Consider the following 21,375-nt stretch of genomic DNA (forward strand, 5'->3'; position numbering starts at 1 on the left):
AGAGCAGGGAAGGGAGGGGGCACTGAAAGCAGGAGAAAGTCAGGAGGAAAGAGAAACACGGAGGGAAATCCAGAGTGGACCCGAGGTCGAGGTCTGCCTGTATGGGGGCCCTGCCCTTGAATGAACCTCCCGTGCGAGCCGGGCCCTGGGATTCGCACTGTGCTTTCCAAGTTTCTTTGGCCTCCACCACTCTCCCCTTCCTGTGCTCCTCCTTCTCGGCTGTTCTGGTGTCGTGACCTCTCCCAGCGCCCCATTGTAGTTCCAGGCCTCAGCCGTCATCACCAGCCCAGCCACAGGTGTTAGTGACCTAATGTAGGAGTTGCTCTTCCGGTTTTTACTTTTGCCATTTCTCCTGGAAATTCCACCCTCATTTAGAAGCTGTTCGCCACCTTCCTAAGTGGGCAATACCCCATCGTCATGTCCTCAGGTCTCTCCTCAGTCAGGTGTGGCTCCTGCCTGGTAAGACTCGGGTGGGAGAAGGGCATTGGCTCAGTGGTGAATTCACCCGGAGGGACCCAGGTGTCATCTCTCTGCTGGGAGGGACAGTAGCAGGGGCGGGGTTTGTGGAGAGCCTCCCAACTGGGGGTCATAGGCAAAGAGTCCCAAGAACCAAGCTGGGGCTGAAAACAGTAACGATGCCTTTTCTCTCAATGCATTAAGAAATTCCAGCCCAGCTGGTGGGGCTCAGTGGTTGAGCATCGACCCATGAACCAAGAGGTCACAAGTTCGATTCCCGGTCACAGTATGCCTGGGTTACAGGCTCAATCCCCAGTAGGGGTTGTGCAGAAGGCAGCCAATCAATGTTTCTCATCTGTTTCTATCTCTCTATACCTCTCCCTTCCTCTTTCTCTAAAATTAATAAAAAAAAGAAACTCCAGTGCAGGAATCTGGGGTAGGATGGATTCCTGGGTTGGAATCAGCAAGGCCAGAGTCCTGCCTACAGGGACAGCGTGAGGAAATGGAGGGGCCAATGAGAACATAAGTGAAGCATTGCCAAGGCGTCCAAGCAAGTGGGAGAAAGAAAAGAAGCAGGAGGGGCTCAAAGGTTAGGATGATGGGCAGGAGACAAGGGACACAGGGTCAAAGAAGAGCCTTGATGGGAAAGCAGGGGGGAAAAAGCAAAATACCTGAAGGTGTGAACAAAGGAAGCAAGAGTCCCAAGTTTCAGAGGTGGAGCTGTTTGAGGACATGACACGGTGGCAGGTGACCACAGAAGCGGGTCACTGAGGTAAAGTCCAGTAGCAGGGAAGAACCAGTGAGCTATGAGGCTCAGTATAGGTGCTGGGTGCATGGGTGCAGCAGACTGGGTAGTGGCTACACATTCTTCACACCACAGGGACCACACTTTGAGTTTCACTTTCATCTTGACTAGTCCTGTGTCTTTAAGCAAATCCATTGAGCACTGGATTTCTAATTTATAAAATGGGGATCATAATACCTGCACTCACCACACTGTTTTAAGGATTTAAATGGAAAGATGTCTGTAAAACACAGCATTTGGCAGACATCAAGATACAGCAGCTAATGTTTTTAGCACTGTTCGTGCCCAATAGAAAAAGAAACACCAGATAAAACTTTCTGACCCCCAGAGCCAGGAACGGGTCTGACAAGTGTAAGTGCCATCCAATCCCCTGGACCCAGCGGTTGCTTAAGAATGGATGCGTGCCCTGATTAGGGCCAATGATCTACAAGGGGAGGGATCCTAGAAATTTCTGGGAAAGACGTTTCCTGGATTTGAAAAGGACGAAATGTCCTCTCTTGCTCCAGATGTTGCATCATGTGGATGTAAAGGCTTTACTTTCATAGCTTTCTTCCAGTTCCACCTTTCAAAGACCGAATCCCGCTTCAGCCATGTTTGTCTTCAAGCTCCATAGCCCTAAGTAAGCACAACAAGATCAAGGATGTCCACATCTGGATGCCCCACAAGCCCAGGGATAGAGACAGGAGCTATGTTGAATGAATACATAGGCAAGTATTTTCATTCATTTTGTGCAAAGAGGGAAGGTGAAGGGTGAGGGCCGATGTTGGGTTTGGTTTCAGCTTCGTGGGTGTCTAAAGGGGAGCACCACCACCACACCCGCCTCCTCTCTGGTCTGCCTTCTCCAGCTGCGGCCCAGAGCAGCAGTGATATGAAGGAGTCTCCACCAGATGGCAGCCGCTCAGCCTCTCCCAGAATCCTGGCCCCAGAGAGAGGACCGACCTCAGCCGTTGTTTTGGGCAGAGTCCTCCTTTACTGGGAGGTTTGATAACTCAGAGCTACACCTAACAGCGGGGGCAGGCCTGCTGGCTCTCAGTCTAGCGTTGCACCGCCTCTCCCACATTTGTCCTGTAAACAAAACTGGCCCACTGTCAAAGCAGCTCACCCTCCTTCCCACTCACAGCAGAAGCTCCCCCCGAATTGCTTTATCAAAGCCTTTTTTTTTTTAATGATATTTTAAAACTACACTTTCAACTTTTTAAAAAAGTGAAAAGTAAAAATAGAACCATTCCGAAGTTACATGTTTTTATATTTTCAGAGTACTTCTGAGTGATTTGATTTGGGGTGGGGGGGGCACCTCATTAATAAGAGGACTATCGCTCTGCCTTATAGAACCAGAGACCACGCAGTGGGCATGTATGTGCATGTGTGTGGTGCTAAATTAGAGTGTTATCTGCCTGGGGATCTCTGCAAAGGCCCAGAATTAGACTGAGGTGACTGGTGTCAGAATGACCTAGAAGTCAGCGGCATCTCACTCCAGTTCAGAGGCAACAGGTTCAGAGTCAGATCAAGAACCATGCACTAAAGAATGTTAACTTTTGCCCTAACTGGTTTGGCTCAGTGGATAGAGCATCGGCCTGCAGACTGAAGGGTCCCAGGTTCGATTCCAGTCAAGGGCATGTCCCTTGGTTGCAGGCACATCCCCAGTAGAGGGTGTGCAGGAGGCAGCTGATTGATGTTTCTAACTCTCTACCCTTCTCCCTTCCTCTCTGCAAAAAATCAATAAAATATATATATTTTTAAAAAGAATGTTAACTTAAAAAAAAAAATCCTTCCTGCTTCCACTAAGACTTCCACAGAGAGGAAGGAAGAAAGGGAGAGAGGGAAGGAAGGAGAGACAGAGGATAGCAGCTTTTGATAGCTGAGACTGTAAACTCTTACCAGGTTAAGACCTGGGTCTGTGGGTTTAGTTTCCTGTAACACACACTTCAGAGTTGGTAAACTCTCCAGGTGTCAGTTCCTCTGCAGAACAAATGACAAAGCATCCAAAGAACCTAAGCTCAGATCTACGTTGTGACATCCACAAAGACCCACATCCAGCTATTATTGAGCTGTTATTGAAACTGCTCGCCTGCGTTCTTAGTCACTCTGCACCTGATTTGCGGGAGGATAAGGACAGTGTTTCAAGCTGTGCATCTGACAGACACAGGCCAAAGCAAGACGGTGCAAACAGAAAGTTCGGCCAAGATTTGTTTTTAAAGCAGAATTTCTACCCCACAAACTGCATGTTGTTCGGAAGGTCATCCATTCAAGGCAGTGCATTTGACTTTCTCTACACCACTTTGCAGATGACCTAACTTAGGAAAGAATCTCGTCTGGGGTCAGTTTCTTTCAGGGAACATTTGCTTAGCATTTGAACGAGTTGGCCTCCCTGGAGAGCCAGTGGTTTGACCTTGGCCCCTGGTCTGGCAAGGACTTTTGGATTGTTCAGGGTGTCAGTCTAAGCTTTGCAGCCCTCTGTCATGTTCTCAGGAGAGGTGGACAGAGCCCGGGGTCTGCCTGCCTGCACGCTCCGGCTGTTGAAAGCTCCTCGGTGCAGGCACACCTTGCACCCCACCAGCACCCCCACCACCAGTTGAAATGACAGGAAACAAAACTCACGGTGAAAGGTTCTGGACTGTGGAATTTGCAACCATTGGCAACTAGCCAGAACCTGGGTCTGGGGTGAGGGAGAGGTTTATGTTCCTTCACTTACTTAGTTTTCATTCTACATACAAAGCCCCTTCCCAGAGTTGGCCTGGAGCCAAACTGGGTGTTTGTGGAGGGATGCTTCTTGTTAGAGGACTGCCGTGGGGAGCACGGGCTTTAAAAATTCCAGCAGTAAGACCCGAGCAGTACCCCAAACACCACACAAATGATAAAACAGAAGAGTGACTGACGATCCAAGCACAGCGCTCCGCTCCAGCAGAGCAGGATTCTCACGCGGAAGCAGACGTGAGCGAGCATCCCAGCTACCACCTGAGAGGCGGCAGGCCATCCTCCGTTTGGGGGTTTTCCAGCCTGAAAGAGCCCAGTGGGGTTTCCCGAAGCTGGTAGTTGTCATCCTTGACCAGTATCCGACGGGGCTTGTACCTTCCGCCCATAAAGAGGAGTCTTCCTACAGGCAATTCAAAGAATTTCCTCATTCTGTAGCCCTGTTTTCCTTTCCTCTCTGGACACGGCATTGTTTGCATTCCGAAAGAGGTGACATACTTTTCCACTCCCGCCATCAGCTCCCTGTGGGTGCCAGTCCCAATTGCTCCTTTTAAAAAATTTTTTTTTTTTTATAACCGGGGGAATGTGCCCTGACTGGGAGTCGAACTGTGACCTCCTGGTTCATAGGTCAAAGCTCAAGCACTGAGCCAGGCCTCCATTGCTTCATAGTTTACAGGTGAGCTAACTAAAGGTTAGAAGGGTCTGACTAACAAGAATAACAGGGTGGGATTCCCTCGTGGTTCCCGGGCTGGGTCGGGGCAGGACTGAGTCTGCGTAGACACCTCTGGACCCAGCCGAGCTGTCTCCTTCCCAGGCGGCCACACCATGAGCAGGGTCCCTGCTGCTGCTGTGGTCGCCCAGGCAAGACTCCATTCAGCTTCCCTTCCTTTCTCCAGCTCAACTTTCTAAGGAAGGGAAGAAATCAACAGAAAATGTAGTGGCTGCATAATTTATGTCCCACTTCACTCTGTTTAATATTTAAATCAATATGACCTGGTGTGAGAAAGTCTGTCTTTCCTCCCCTGGTCCCTTTCCTGGCTCAGTCCCGGAATCCCAGGGGTGCCCACTTAGTCTAAAGGGGTCAGCCCCAGTCACTGTCGATGCAAACTCTGGTTTTCCACCAAGGGTCCCATTCTCCCTGCTCCTCCAGCCCCTCCCCCCCCCGTCCCCATCCCCCCCCCCCCACACACCCACAATGGCTAATTCCTTGCTAAAACATTTTTAAAGGAAAAGTGTAACAAAGTCTCTTCTCCTACAAAGCACATGCCATAGATTGAGACCAGGGTTTCCAGAAAATCTTGAGGAAGGCATGGACCTAAAATATTGACTGGAATTATCTTTATTGTAATGATCCTCTCACAAAAGTAAGTTTAAATACCTTATGCTTGTCCAAATATGAAAATAAATTAAATACAAACAAAACTAAATGATCACAGTAATTTAACAATGTTGATGTACCACATCAGATGATATTGAACTGAAACTAATTTCCAACTTAAACAATAATTATAATAATAGCTAACATTTTTTGAGCAAGAACTATGTTTCTGGCCAAAGTACTGTAAATAGCTGTATTTATTCAGCTCACACAGCTACAGAATATGGCATTATGTCTAAGGAGAAGAAAACAGTAATTGCTCAAAGCAAAGAAGCTAGGCTTTTCTGTGAGCAATATTTACATTGTCATAATGACATAATCATGCTTTACTGAACCTCAACTTTTAGATCCTACCCAACAGGGAGAACTTGATGATTATGGAACAAAAGGGAAATGTCAGCTTTGATCATTTAAGGCGAAGGTACATCTGCAGAGGTTGGAGATGGAAGGAGGGAGAGGAAAGATGGAGATGCTAACATCCTCATTCTACATTGTGGGGAGTCTTGGGATTGTGTCTAAAGTGGATGGAATAACATTTGGACATTAAAGTATATTAATTAGATTTATGAAAATAGCCAGTTGCAATAATGTAAAACAATCATATAGCTATCAACAAAATTGAGGTGAGGGAGGGGAAAGGTAAATTTTAGTGTTAGTAAATATAATTTTAATCTTATTGGTAGAAGTCAATAGATACTTTTAAAGTTAAGAATAAAAAAATAGAAATAGAAGCTTTATGGTGGTAACATCTAGAAACACTAAGACCAAATGTTGTTAAAAAGTGATTGTGTCTGACAAGTAGGAAGAAATGGAAAAGAGAAAACAATTGTTTTTTTCTTAAAAATCTAACTTGGTGGGTTATTTTTTTTAACCATGTCCATTGTGTACTTTGATATTTTAAAAGTTTGCATGTAACGTTTGAATTATGGCTACCTACTGGCAATTTGACTTGTAAATCCATCTTTGATGGATTGTACTTGCCTTTACGTAGTTAGCTCAATGAATTATAGCTTTTGGTTTACTTGGTTTCACAGCACAATTTGGAAAATTAACCAGAAAAAGTGATGCATGGCTTGAACTGGCTTTTAGTGAAAGAAAATTAAATTTTGCTTTGAAGCTTTTATAACTTCCCATAAGGAAACCATTAACGTTGCGGGGTCCTGAGTGCACCCTGAGATCACAGGTGAACGTGGGACACAGTGGGAATTACCCTTGCACCTGGACACTCATTTCAGAGCTAGGGAATCACCAGCTCTGGGAAATAGCAAAATGGGCTTGTGAGGACCCCTACTGTCCTGCTGACAAACTACATCTTCTTGGCCAGCATTCCAGTGGGGAGGGGATTTAAAAACAAGTGAGGGTGTTGGGAGGATCCTTTGAGCTTGGAGAGAGACCTATGAAGGTAGCGGCAGGAAAGATGGAATTCAACTTGGACCACTATGTGCATTTATTTAAATCATTTGTTAAATATTATTTCCAAGATTAGTTACATAACAATTTAGGAAACTTGAGCATGACAGGATATTAAATTATATTTGGGCTAGCGTTAATGCTCTAATACTGACACTGTGGTTATATAGTGTCCTTATTTTAGGAGATGCATGCTGAAGTATTTAGGGATAAAATATAATGTCTGCAACCAAGAACCAATTGATAACTCTCAATGTCTGCTCCTCTTATTCAGAGTTAAAGACAAAGCCCTACAAGACCATTTCCCCATCAAAATCCATTCTCACCTTCCATGACAACTGATTTGTAGTTGGGAAGCGGCTGCTCAGCCCAGGACTACATTTCCCAGACTCCTTGCAGTTAAATGGCCCAAAGTTACCACCTCTCCCCAATGAAATGTATGTGTCACATCCACGGCAGGGCCTTTAAGAAGCAGGTGTACACTCAACACATCCTTACCCCCTGTGCAGGCTGGATGCCCTCTTAATAGGAGTATAAACCGGTACAGCGTTCTGGGAAGCAACCTGGTTATACTTAGTGCAGTTAGCGATATGCATGCCCCATGACCCAGAGGCTTACTTCTCAGTAATATAAATCCTAGAGAATTGATCACACAAAACTATAAAGACAGAAAAACAGGAATGTTTGTTCATCATTCCTGGTGGTCGTGAGAGTCAGAAGTAACCTAGGTGACCATCACTGTGGGAACAGAGAGTAAAATGTGGGGCCCACAGTATGAAACACTGTGCAGGTCTTAGAAGCCCCAAACTACGTGTGTGCAGAACAACATGGAGAAAACTTAAACACTTGGTGATGAGTGGGTGCCTATAAAAGGGAGAAAACAAAAGACCTGAGCAGGAGCTGTCACTGATTCCTTCCCCCACAGCAAACCAGGTCAGGCACCACCTTCGGAAGTTTCCTCTGGCTCTCCCACACGTCTGCGCTGGGTGTGTCCTCCCATTCCCCCACCCACGCCGGCCCCCAGCGGTCTCACAGCATCCTTGATGTGAATCTCGCCCAGCATTTAGTCTTCTGGACGCCAAGGGTTTACTTGCCTGTGTCCTCCTCTTAGGACGGTGAGCTCCTTGAGTTCGCTTCATGTCATTAACCTTTATGTCTGGCCTAGTATTTGGCAAATAGTGAGTTCTAAAGGGGTCAGCCCCAGTCACTGTCGATGTGAGTTCTTAATGTTAAAATGAAAAGAAAAAAAAATAAACTTTCTTAGGTACCTTTCCTATGATCAGGATACTTACAGACTGGGCTTCAGAAAAGTCTGGCTTCATATTTGGGAGAATCTTGTCACCAAACTATGTGAAGACTGAGCAGCAGATGGGTATTTGCTAAGCAATACTGATAACAAATTTAACCTGAAAATCAGATGAGATGGGCAATATTTAGTGTGCTACCTAGTGCTTAGGCATGATAATAAGACAGGAGGCACCAGAGCCGAGCTCCACCCACTTCATAGTTTTAATAAGTTTGTTTGTTTGTTTTGTCAATCTAACCTCTAATATTGTATCCCAGAGTCACTGTAAGTTCATCTCAGGCTCTGACTTAGAGTCCATTTTAAAAGTAATACTTTCTTTTTGTTACCTTTGTCAGTTTTTTTCCTGACTTTAAAACTTCAGAGAATTTGCAACGTCATGGATGGAACTGGAGAGCATTATGCTAAGTGAAATAAGCCAGTCAATGAAGGAAAAATACCACATGATCTCACTCATTCATGGATAATAGAGACCATTATAAAAAACTTTTGAACAATAATAGATACAGAGGCAGAGCTGCCTCAAACAGATTGTCAAACTGCAGCAGGAAGGCCGGGGAGGGTTGCGGGGCAGGAGGTAGGGGGGTAAGAGATCAACTAAAGGACTTGTATGCATGCATAGAAGCATAACCAGTGGACAATAAGACATTGGGGGATAGGGGAGGCTAGGGGACTGTCTAGGGCGGGGGGATAAAATGGACACATATGTAATACCCTTTGTAATACTTTAAGCAATAAAAAAAAAATAAAAAAATAAAAAAAAATAAAAAATAAAACTTCAGAGAATTCTAAAAAAAGAAAATAAAAATTACTCATAATTCCATAAACCTCATAAAACATTAACATTTATATCCTTCCAGATCTTTTATTTTTATATATCTATAAAAATATGTGTTACAAAACTGCTGCATTCAATATAGTTTTGTACTTTGAATTTAATGTCTTGTGAGCACATATACATATTCATAGCTGCACATCTTAATTCTTTGTCTGACTATTGAAAACTCGGGTTCCTAAGGGACAGCAGCATCTGGGTGCCGCCTCCCCTGTCCAAACCATATTAATATTACTGATTGCACACTGGCGGGTGCAATAGGAAACAAAACCAAACCAAAATGACAAAGGCATGGAAGAGTTTAGTAACATTTCAACCAGAAAGAAACTATCCCAAATGCAAGGAATCAGAAAAGTAAAGCAACCAGCATCATTTTGCAAAATAACCATGAAGCAGTAATGTTATAGCAGCACGTGGCCTGGTAAAGCAAGCAAACAAACAAAAACCCCCAAAAAGGAACAGCTGGCTCTAGGACCTAGAGTCTAGGACTAGGTCATCATCCAGCTCAACCCTGACCCCTGGTGTGATCCTGAGCCCCTCAGCTGTCTGGTTCTTGGCTTCGCCAGCTACAAGCTGAGGAGCTGGACTCCACGCACCCTTAGGTCCCTCCACTGCAAACTTTTTCTGATCCTCTGGGACCAGGTCTTCTCTGACTCATGAAGCAAAGGTCAGAACACTGGACATTGGACTGGCTGACCACCCACCCCTCTGGTAATCTGTTGGCCAAATAACAATGAATCCATCACAGAGCCCCCTAAATGGGTCAATGTGGATGCCCAGCAGGTGCTTCGAAAAGCTACTGATTTGGGCAAATTAGCAGGACGGGCAAGGCGTTACCTTGGAGATGCAAGTGGTGTCGGGTAGGACTGTAGATCACTGCCTGCTCTGGACTCCCTTTCCTTTTCCCTCCCTCCTCTCATGGCTTCCAACCCGGGAGCCATTTTCAGGCTGAGCAGAGGAATCTGGAGATTGTTTATGTGTTTCTATAATTTGCCACCGCAATCTTTCTTTTCATTATTAACTTGAATATCTAACACTCCCTCTTAAAACCAGGACTCAGGATGAAAACTGTTTCACACTATTTGCATTATCCCCAAACTAGAAACTCAAATGCCCATTAAAAATTGGGTGGATAGGCCCTGGCTGGGTGGCTCAGTTGGTGGAAGCATCATCCATACACCAAAAGGCTGTGGTTTCGATTCCTGTTCAGGGCACATACCCAGTGTAATCGGTGAATGTTTCTCACATCTCTCTCTCTCTTTCTCTCCTCTCTGTCTAAAAAATCAATAAAAACATATCCTCGGGTGAGGGCTTTAAAAAGTGGATGGATAAATAAGTGGTGGTATAGCCACATAATGGAATGGTACTCAGCAATGAGGACAAGAGAAACCACAACTGCAAGCGAGCATGTGCTGAGTCTCACAGACATACGGGAGGAGCAGAAGAAGCCAGAGAATGTGATTCCACTTCTTAAATTCCAATTTAAAAAAAACAGGGAAACCTAATTTATTCTTCCGGAAGTGAGAGCAGTTGTCACCCTCGTGGGGACTAACGGCTGGAAGAGTATGAGGGTCGGCTAGTGTGCGTGTGGCACTCCGCTTCTTAATGTGGGCGCTGGCTCACTTTGTAGAAATGCATGAGCTGCACTCTTATGTGCACTTTCTGTAGGTTTGTAACATGTCAAGAACAATTTTTCATACATTTAAAAAATTAACTTTGTGTATTTTAAAGCCGGAATTCACTGGGAGGGGGAGGGGGGTTATTGCAAACTTCATAAAAGCTTTCCAATGTTTAGGAACACACACACACACACACACACACACACACACACACACACACAGGTGGGGATAGGAGATCTTGGTATTACATTTGAAAAAAGGCTCCCATTTATGGAGTATGATTCTTTTTTTTTCCAAAGGGAAATAACATTTTTTTATTGATTAAGTTATTACATATGTGTCCTTATCACCACATTACACCCCCCATCCCCCCACTCATGCCCTCACCCCACTGTTGTCTGTGTCCATTGGTTAGGCCTATATGCATGCATATAAGTCCTTTGGTTGATCTCTCCCCCTTACCCCCACCCTCCCCTACCTTCCCTCTGAGGTTTGACGGTCTGATTGATGCTTCTCTGTCTCTGGATCTGTTTTTGTTCATCAGTTTGTGTTGTTCATTATATTCCACAAATGAGTGAGATCATGGAGTATGATTCTTAAAACAACAAAAAACACCCTCAGGAGATAGGAAGGAAGCATGTCTGAGGAGGAAGAGGAATTATTCAGCAATGAAGTCTGACTCACACAAGAGCACTGATAATGCGGCTCTGTGCTATATCATTTGGACTCTGAACAAAAGTTTGTGAAGTTTTATGAGGTGGAGGTGAGAGAGGGGTGTGCCCTGGGGCATTATTCACTCAGACTGGTTTCTGCTCTGTGGGAGAGCAACACTTTGGGGAACTTTTTCAAACACAGATTTCTCTGAGCAACTGCTCTCATTCAGGAGGTTATGGATGGAGCCTACGAATCCTCACTTTCATAAACTCTCCCCACCTTCCCCATCTGCTATTAAGATTCTGGATTTTCTCAGAGGGAAGACGAGGGTGGGTGGATGGATGGGGAAGAGACCAACCGAAGTACTTGTATGCATATATGCCTAACCCATGGACACAGACAATAGGGTGGTAGAGGCCTGGAGTGGGGGGTGGGAGTGGGCTAGAAGGGGTCAATGGAGGGAAAGGGGACATATGTAATACCTTCAACAATGAAGATCTTTTAAATAAGATTCTGGGTTTTATTGAGGACATTGTCGTGATGGTTGATTTTATATGTCAGCGTGACTGGGTCACAGGGTGCCAGATATTTGCTTAAACATTGTTCTGAGTGTGTCTGTGTTTCTGGAAGAGAGTAAGATCTGAATCTGCAGACTGAGCAAACGGATTGTTCTCTCCAGTGCAGGTGGGTCTCCTCTCATCTGCTGAAGCCCGAATACAACACGAAGAGCAAGACGGTTTCCGTCTTTTTCTGCTTTGGGCTCTGACTCAGACTAGAATTGACACCATCTGCTCTTCGGGTCCTCAGGTCCTCAGACTCAGACGTGAACTCCACACCGGGTCCCTGGAGTCTCCTCTGGCTGACGGCAGAGTGTGGGACTTCTCAGCCTCCGTAGCTGTGTGAGTCATCTCCTTGTTATATATCCCATCCGTCTGTCTCTCTGGAGAACCCAGGCTAATGCAATTGTAGTTGTATGGGTTATGAATCTCTGTTACATTCCTCTGGAGATACCTGATTTTTGATGTAGCAGGCAATTAATTTGGCTAAACTTAAACTCCAAATTGTGGCTTCCTCATGGTGGGAAGGGGCTGAAATCTCTGTTCAGGTTTTTAAATGAGTGCTTGACATACATTATCATATTTGTTACTCCTAATAAACGCCATGAGGTAAATAAACTATTATCCTCATTTTACAGATAAGAAGAGGAAAGCTCATGGAATAGTTATTAATTTGTAGAGCACACCTTTGTCTCATCCTCCTCTCCCCAGACAGCCCGGCCCTCCGGGCTCTAAGGAGAACTGAGGATTCCCTGGGCTCTAAGGACAGTCTGCCTCACCTCTCAGGTCCCATCCTCCCTTGGCCTTTGCCAGTATTGACCCATGTCCAGTGCCCAGGTGGGGGCGACCTCAAGCATCTAATACCTCCTTCAGCCTTCCCAGACACCGGTGTTTTCAGTGATTCTGGTGACCTGCTCATCACCTACCTCAAAACTACCTGGCTAGGTGTTTAAAACGCAGCATCAAGGGCTCCATCCCCGAATGTCCGGAGGTCAGCTTGGAACTCACCCACCAGGTGGGGACCGGATCCCCCAGACCAGGCTCAGCTGACCCCAGTTCTGTGCCCATCAAAGCAACTATAGCCTTCACCCTCTTCACCAGTACCCTCCATGCTGGGCCATCTCTGAGCTCTTCTACTGAGAGGCTGCGCTCCTTGTCCCTTAATCATACCCCTAATCCTAACCCTACCCTAGCCCTAGCCCTAACCCTAGCCCTAACCCTAACCCTAACCCTAACCCTAACCCTAGCCCTAACCCTAATCCTAACCCTATCCCTAGTCCCAACTCTAACCCTAACCCTAGCCCTAACCCTAGCCGTAGCCCCAACTCTAACCCTAACCCTAGCCCTTAGCCCTAACCCTGTGCATTTCCAGTGAGGCCCTTCACTGGGAGGAAGGCTGCTGCTAAGCTTTTAAAAGAGAGCTTTGGAGCTGGCGATTTCTAGGTCAGGGAAGGTTCTTAGTTTCAAACAACAGAGACCAACTCGGGCTAATGTCAACAACAGAGTTATGTCCTGGCAGGTGCTCAGGAGCTCATGGAGTGGATAGAAATGTTGGAGAACCAGGGTGGAGACGTGGGCAGGAACCTGGGGAGATGAGAAAGCAGAGCAAGAATTTAGCCTGAACCTATTACAGCAGGAGTCCAGGGGGAGCCGCTGCCAGGGGCCTGACTTGGGCTGCTCCTGACCCTGGACACTGCTGCCCTGGAAATAATCTATTCCCCAGACATCAGGGTACCACATCCTTGAGTCAAAACTCCTGGGTGAGAGCATCTGATTGGTTGAACCTTTGTCATATGTCAGGCCCTGTGGCTTGCAGAGTGGGGTACCTCCCACCACCCCGTATTTCCTCTGGAAGCAGGGACTGGTGCCAGGGGGGCCACCGCACTGTCAGAAGGAATTAATAAGCAAGGGAGGACTTCTTAACTATCTTCTGCTTCCTATAGATTTGCTTTCTTTTCGTAACATCCTTACCACCAACCTTTTCATGTAGATACCAACTATTCTGTGCATTGCAGTGAGCTGGGAATGGAAAGTATAGTTGGCTGAAACCTGTAAATGTTACTTACAAGGAAAAAGAGTCTTTGCAGACGTGATTAAGTGAAGGATCTTGCCATGGAGAAATTATCCTGGGTTATCCAGGTGGGCCCCAAATGCCATCACAAGTGTCCTTCCACAAGAGAGGCAAAGGGAAGTTAGACTCAGACCAAGGGGGAGGAGTCAATGTGACCACAGGGGCAGAGACGGGTGACAAGGCCGAAAACCCAGGAAGGCCAGCAGGCACCAGAGGCTGGAGGAAGCCAGGAACAGATTCTCCCTAGAGCCTCCTAAGGGACCTCAGCTCTGCTGACACCCCTATTTCCACCAAGTGACACTGATTTCAGACTTCTGCCCTCCAGAACTCTGAGAGAATATATTTCTGTGGTGTTAAACCACCAAGTTTATGGACAATTGTTATAGCAGCCACAGAAAACTCAAACAGAACATGAAGAAGATATGAAAGGATTTGCATCTTTAAAACAAGATGGAAGGAAGGAAAAGCGGGGGGGCGGGGGGGGCAGGGGGAGAGAAAGAAAGAAAAAAGAAAGAAGCGAAGCCAAGCCTGGCAGTTGGTGCGCTAATGAATGCATTATTAGTCATCTGCTACACAAAGGAGTGGAAGGCAAAGAAATTAATTCTGAAAATGTTTGTCTTTTGAAAATAAATCCAGGATTAGAATAGGACAGACTGAGTAACACAGACAAAAGTAATAACTCTGTTAATCCCTCTAAATCAGATATATAATCTCCTGACAAATATCGAAGGAGGGCCTATAGGAAGTTCGACTTTCTTTCCTGTTGAGATGATTTTCAAAAAGAGAAAGAGAGGGACTCAGGCTATGGATGACTCAGGAAATGAATTTGTTTTCAGATAATTGCTTCCTAATGTGGCTATGATGTGAAAGCATTAGTCACCCCAATAGCATTTTCATGTAGAGAACAAATAAGCAAGAACATGAAGTCAGCCCAACCACAGCAATAACTCAGTGGGAAAAGTTCCCAATGTAGTGCACATAATTGACTTGGAGCCGCTCTTGTGTCAAAGGGTGATGCGATGAAAAACCCTGAACCTGAAGTGGATGGAACAGCGCTAGACATTTGCTTCCTGTTGTGTCTTGTTGCCGTTGGGAAGTCAGGCACTAAGACAAACAGAGCAGACACATCTGGGGAGGAACTTTCCCAGAACTGTGACGTCACTGGCAGCAAATCAGAACCTCTCCTTTCAGCCTCCTTGAAGGGCTGTGTCCCAGAGACAATGGGTCTCCAGCTCAGCATGGCCTTTATCTTTGATCAGAGTTGAAAGGCCACTGGCAGGCCCGCTGAACTTCTCCTGAGAGATAAGGGTCATGCAGACAGAGCTTGCCTCCTAGGTGGTCCTGGTTGACCACTGAAGGGTGGAAAGTGAACAGAAAGAATGCATCCACCAGATGCCGGAGGAGTCAAACACTAAACACCGAGAATTGCAGTGAACAAATTTTCTTTTACTGATGAATGGTGCCAACCAGGAGAACAGAAAACTAATGCTCAAAAACTCAAACTCTCTGATGGCCAGTAGGTTACAGATTATATAGGGCAAAATCACAAGACACCTGTAGGTTAGGGGTTTGGGGTTATGCTGGGAGCTCATTGGTCAGAGATGAGGTAAGGGTCATAAATCATTGCTTTGGGTCTTGAGGACAGCTCTGAGGTCTGTTCCTGTATCTCTCTGGTTTCATGGGAAAGTAACCAGGAGGTTGTCCCAGTTTAGGGCTCAGGACTTAGGTCAAGATGTTATCTTTAGCCTGCAGAGGTCGGGGGCTTGTGATCTTTGCTTTGGTCAGGTCTTGGCTACTATCTTCTGGTGCCTCATGGGGGTGGGGGTGGGGGTGGTCTGATTATGGGGGGAAAGCCTAGTCTCTGAGGGTATATATAGAGAGATAATTTCTAAAGCTAGGACTTAAAGCTAAATTTAATCATTCATTAAGACCCTCAGTTTCAAAAGAAGGAGAGTAAGATTCAGACCCTGCTCACAATCCAGATCTGTAGCTAAGACGTACCCCGTTAAAGACTGATGAGAATGAAACACATGAAAAGTATAACACTGCCATGATACAGGACTCAAGCTGCAGTAGTTAGGATTGTGGATAGGAATGGTGTGTTTTTTTTCTTGAGTTAGCATGTGGTTCCTAGGATTTGAGAGGGTGGCTTTAGCCTGGACTTATTTTGCTGTGGGACATGGCTGTTTAATCAGGGAATAAGTTACCTGTGGGCACAGATTTGTGCTAAAACCCCAGAGGAATATTAAAGCATAGGATCCCTGGTCCTACATGATTTTTGTAGTCCAGCCAGGAAAAGTAGATGGCCAAGAAACATCAGTATGCAATGCAATAAAAGCAAATTGTGTTCCTGCCTGTCACTGCCCATTCATTCATTGAACTAATAGTCATTGGGTGCCTGCTTGGTACTAAACGCTCTTCTGGGCACTGGGATATAGCAGTGAACAGACCAAACCAAATCCCCTGCCTCGTAGAGCTTATATCCTAATGTATGGTTTGGAAACTCAGATACATGTGAGATACTACTAGACACTGATGGGGAGATCAGATTTATGAGTCTGGAGCTCAGGGAAGAGACCAGAGCTCAGGGTTCAGAGAAGGGTGACATCCGTGTGGGCTGGGAGTGCTTCAGGGAGCAGCAGAGGCTAGCATGGGCCTTGAAGGATGGTCAGAATTTGGAAGGAACAAGAGGAACTGGGGAGATTGTGGAAGGAAAGGCAGACAGAGTGACTGAGTTGGGATCAGGGAAGCGAAGGTGGGAGAGGTGGGTTCACGGAGGACAGAGGGGGTGGGTCAGGCTGTGGAGACCTGAAAAGTCAGGGAGAACTTGACTAATCTGCACTGGCTTAGTACAGGTGTGGGGCGTGAGTGCAGGTGTGGGCAGTGAGAAACCAAGCAACACAAAGTATCTGGAGCCACTTTGGCTAGTCCTGCCTACAGCCCCAGCCCTTCCCACTTTACCCACTGCCTCTTCCCCACTTCTCCCTCCTCATCCATTTCGTTTTTCTGGTTTGTTTTCTTCATTCTTATCTGTCTTCTTTCTGTTCCTATCTGCCTCCTTCATCCCTTCCTTTGATGGTTCCTCTCCTGCTCCTTTCATGTTATTCTCATCCCCCTATGTCCCATAATGAATGTGAAAAATCAAGAAAGCAAAAAATTATTCTGACCAATGATGACTGGAAAGAAGGGGTTCTTAGAGCACCAATCCTTGACAGAGAACTGGCTTTGTGTTAATTCTCTCAGACCGGATAAGTTCTCCCAGGACCCTGAGCTTGCCCTTGTATGTCACCTGATCATATCCTATAACAACCAGAAATAGCTGCTCTTTCCAAACACGTATATGATAAGGCAATGGAGTTGTAAGCCTCATTGTGAGCTGTGCAGAGAGAGCAGTATGAGAAACAGTGCGTGTGAATTAGCATACTTGTGGTTTTAAAGTTGCCTTTTAACAGTCATAAATTGTATACTTTGTGTGTACAGTTCGGATAGGTTTGCTCTTGTATCATAATAGTGAAGAATCTAGTAGAAAAATGCATGGTTCCTCGTGTTTTATATATTCTTTTCCCCTAAAAGTAAAGCGAGCTCATATAAATGCACCAGAAAATAATAAGAAAAAAATAAAAATCCTAACTATTTCATCATTCAAAGATGATCACAGGGAATCAATTTTTACTACATAACAACCAACTTCACAATCTCAACAGCTTATGACAGCAAACATCTCTTTTTCTCTTCCCTGGGTCCGCTGAGGCTCCGAGTAATCAGCCAGACTGGCTGGGCTTGGGTTCAGGCTGAGTTGTATTGGGTCTGCTGCACTTGCATGTGTTTTTTCATTTGCCTCAGACCAGAAGCTACTGGGAGATATTTTTTTCTCATTAAAATCACAAAAATGCAAAAGGGTGATCAGAACAACATGATGTCTCTTAAGGTCACTGTTCTACAAAGACAGACCTGAGGGTAAGTGGATAATAGTCATCTAAAGATAAATTGGGAGAAAGCAATGATAGCAGCTTAGCAAAGCTGAGTGAACAGACCAGATATTCAGCTGTTTTAGAAACAACAATGGTAGAAATGCTGTTCCACTAGACAAAATATATACACATAAAATAAATAAGTAGGCAGCACTAATAAAATCCCTCTTATATAACCTTGGAAAGCAACCCATCTGGCAAATGGATTAGTTCTAATATGTTAGTTCTAAAAAGTGAAGGCAGTGCCTCCACCTCCAAACCAGAAGGACAGTCTTCTGAATGGCTGTTATGCATATGAGATGCTAAAAATAAAGATGTAATCAGAGGAGAGGGCACTGCTAGTGCCGAGAGGTGGGTAACATACAGATGTGGGCACCTTCAGCAAATAATTACTTTGAGCATCAACTCCTTCATCTATAAAATGAGGAGGTTGGATAAGTCACTGGTTTATAGTCATTGAGCATATAGTGTAACGCAGTGTACCCATCCTGTGTGCGCCACAGAGAATCTGTAGGAAATATAGTCCCAGACCTTGTTCATTTATCCATTCAGTTAGTGGGTCCCTTACTATGTGGCTCCTAATAACAGTCATTGAATATACAACAGTGAACATAAATATTGTCCCTGATCTCAATTCCCATTCTGATGAGGGGCATAGACAGCTAACCAGGCAATTATAAAACACAAAGATGTATGTTAGTATAAAAGGGAAATTGAAGGGTGTTATGGAAAAAAGAGATAGCTAATAGCTCTTTAACATGCTCTGTGCTAAGGTACTCATTTCTAATTTCGCTGTTTACCCAGTCTTACTGATGGGAAGAGTGAGGGGTCAGGTGATAGCTTTGTAAACTTTAAAGTGCTATGAACCACCTATGGATCTTGCTAAAATTCAGATCCTGGTTCAGTAGGTCTGGGGATGAACGGCTGGTCTGAGGGCCTGGGATTCTGCATGTCTCACAAGCTCCCATTCTGAGCAGCAAGGGCCAGAATGCTTGAGTCATTGCCCCCAGGTCACCCTGCTGTAAAGGTCAGCTCCAGGCTCCAACTTAGCTTCAATCTGACCCCAAAGTCTGTGCCATATTAGGTCTCAGAGATATTGCCTCAAGAGCTCTTGCTGCGCTAAAATTCCAATTTCACCCTAGCTGGTTTGGCTCAGCGGATAGAGCGTTGGCCTGTGGACTCGGGGATAGAATGTGGAGACTGGACAGAAGGAAGGAGAGAAACCATTAGGCAGCTATTGTGAGATATAATCTTATTTGGAGATATTTTGAAATCCTAAAGGATTTGCTGATAGATTGGATATGAGAGAAAGTGAACAATTGTGGGTGATTCAGATTTTAAGGTTTTTGGCCAAAATAACTGGAAAAACTGCAATTTCTTAAGATAGGGAAGACTTCTTGGGATTGGAATTCAAAAGTTCGGTTTGGTACATATTAATTTGAGATGCCTATCAGATAGACAAGCCCTGCATTCTGGGGAGAGGCCAGAGTGGGGACAGTGGTTATTAAAGTAAATACAGTAATTAAAGCCACAGGACTGGTGAAGTCATCTGGGAGGGCAGGCAGAGAAGAGGTCTGGTCCTTGGGTCACACTAGTGTGTGGAGGGGCTGCCAGGGAGGGAGCAGGAGAACCAGGAGACCCAGGAGAGAGTGGCATCTTGGAAGCCAGTTGCTGTTAAGAGGGGAGGAAGCTGAAGGACTAGGATTAATCATGGGATTTGGCAATGAAAAGGTCATAGGGGTCCTTGACAGAGACCTGTTTAGATGTAATGGTGGCTACAGGAGGGAAAACATGGGACGACAAGATAAGAAGATAACAAGGGCAAACATCTCTTTTAAGAAATTTTGTGTAAAAATGAAATTGAGAGGGATCAACAAGGAAGACATTATTTCATAGTGTTAGGCAATGGAAATGAATCAGTACAGAGGGAAAGACTGACCATGCAGAGGAGGAGAGAATTGCTGGTCCTTCAGTTGTTGAGAGGATGGGACCCATTGCATGTGTGTAGAGACTGAGGTAGATAGGAGCCTGGGCAGTTAGTTCACCCATTGCCAGAAGAGGGAGGGCAGAGATATGGTGGGTGGATTTGTTGGTGGAATATGTGAACATTCTCTTCTGATTGCTTCTAGATTCTTCCTGCTGTTTGTATGTAGTAATGGTGCTCAATTTTTACCAATTCTAAGATGTGTCTTCATATTTTAGCATCTATGAAATTGGAGTAAATCTTAAAATCAGTGCAGTGTTTGTTAGTATTTATTCTTTCTCTGTGCTATGTACAATATCATACTACGTACAATTACATCAAAGGTGACTTGGATTCAGTAAACTATGGGTGAATTCACTTTACTTTGATCCCAACTAGAGTTTTCCATTGGAGAGAGCCAAGCAGGACCTGAAAACACTGTTTGCCTTATGAGCTTAAGGAATGATGTCAACATTTTCCATTAGAAACGGTAGGCTGGAGCTATCTCTCTGTTGCAGATGCATCCAGCCTAAGCCTCTACAGAAGGATCAAGGTGACCAGAAAGCAGGGGAGGGAGGCTGGCTCTCTGCCACAAACCTGGTGGACCAACGACAAGGCAACAAACACTTGGCCTACACTTGGGCAGACGTTCCTGACTCAGAGACCAAGCACTTCCTGTGTGGTAAAGACAAGGAGTAGTCAGAGAGTCTGGGAACAGGGAACTGTATCATGACATAGCTCTTGGGGTTCCTTCTTTAGCTTTGTGGACTGCTAGCCGCCGGCATGCCTTTTATGTTTTGGGCAGAAGAGCTGGAGTTCCAGTCCTCCTTTTCTGGAGACAAGTCTAGGAAGGTTTGGGAGATTCCCTTTGTCCCAGCAAAGAGTTGAGTGCTTATCAAATGCTGTGCTAAGCACCGGAAGTACAATTATAGGCAAACCCAGATAGGGCTCCTGCTCTTAGTCAAGAAGGTGCATTATTAAAATTATATATGCACACACACACACACACACACACACACACACACACACACACACTATAAAGAAACTATGTGCCAGGACCTATTCTAAGCACTACAAAGATTAGCACCTGTAGTTTGTACAATAATCTAAGAACCACGTGTTATTACTGTTACTTCTGTTTTACAGATAAGAAAAATTCAGGCAGAGAGATTAATTATCTTGCCCAAGGTCACACAGTTCATAAGTGGTAAAGTCAGGATGTTACTGTCATAATGAGCTATTATTATTAATATTAGTAATAGGAAAGGAGCAAAGGGAAGGCCAGGCATTATAAGCAAGGTCATCTGGGCAGCTTCACCAGGAAGCTGCAACTTCACACTCCACAGGAAACTACTGGTCCATACCCTTCAAAACACTGGGGAAGGGTCCAACAAAGAAGTATATAGACCAGGGATGGGCAAACTTTTTGACTTGAGGGCCACAATAGGTTCTTAAACTGGACCGGAGGGCCGGAACAAAAGCATGGATGGAGTGTTTGTGTGAACTAATATAAATTCAAAGTAAACATCGTTACATAAAAGGGTACGATCTTTTTTTTCAATAGTTTTATTCATTTCAAACGGGCCGGAGTTTGCCCACGGCTGATATAGACCATGGCAGTAAAGTCAAGGTGATGTAGAGAAAATACTTGCATGTCACTCT

This window comes from Myotis myotis, unplaced genomic scaffold, assembly GCF_014108235.1.
Source record: "Myotis myotis isolate mMyoMyo1 unplaced genomic scaffold, mMyoMyo1.p scaffold_m19_p_5, whole genome shotgun sequence".
NCBI lineage: Eukaryota > Metazoa > Chordata > Mammalia > Chiroptera > Vespertilionidae > Myotis > Myotis myotis.